The sequence below is a fragment of the Ceratina calcarata genome, unplaced genomic scaffold (assembly GCF_001652005.2).
Source record: "Ceratina calcarata isolate Rehan_Ccalc_2016 unplaced genomic scaffold, ASM165200v1 scaffold295, whole genome shotgun sequence".
Classification (NCBI taxonomy): Eukaryota; Metazoa; Arthropoda; class Insecta; order Hymenoptera; family Apidae; genus Ceratina; species Ceratina calcarata.
The window spans coordinates 18,641-19,475 of record NW_017151920.1 but is presented as its reverse complement, the minus strand read 5'-3'; positions in this window follow the sequence as shown (position 1 = coordinate 19,475).

The following is an 835-nucleotide window of genomic DNA, read 5'->3' as shown; positions in this document are numbered from 1 at the left end:
ATGTTTCACTTCTTATCATTTAATCTTTACATACTTAATTATAGTAAAAAAATTAGAATTTTACATTAATGACTCAAAATGATCAGCGTCATCGTTTGTAAGTAAGAGCAATGTAAATATTATAAATTTATAAAATTTATATGAAATATAGCAAGAAAAGAAGCGTTTACACTCATATTTATAACTTCCTATCTGCTCTTAGTAAGAAATTCAGGTAGCATCCGTGTATCTAACCGCAGCGAATTTTTTGATGTCACTGTAGACTACTACCTTAAGATTCCTTGAAAGGTGTAACATGACTCGCTATATAACGAGTTTCTTTATTACCTAAATTAGTGAATTAAAAATATTGGACACACGACAACCATAATTTTCGTGCATTTATATAACACAACCGTATGCAGAATCGAGCAAAAAACAAGAAGGACTCAATCCTTTTTGAATAAAACTTGGATGATCATTTGACAGAAAAATGATTATCTGAATATTATCTCAATCAAGTGCTAATTCATGATTACCCTGAGGCACAAACCAAGAGAAGTAATAGACGTGAAATATGAGGGGCGTTAAGGTAGATAGGTGGTTAAAACAGTATGTCCATGTCATGTTCTATACGTATGTAATCGCAAACCTGAATGCGATTTAAATCGCCAACACGCCTACGCCGAGCAAGGTAGGAGTATAGATAGGAAGGTCTTTTCAATGGGTTATAATGGTATTCAAACGCCATGGCGCTACCTGTAACGCCATAGAAGTTTATAGCTTTGCAAACAAACCACGATTTCAATCAGCATTTACATATCAACTTCAATAGACTTTTAATTTTTTAAGACTA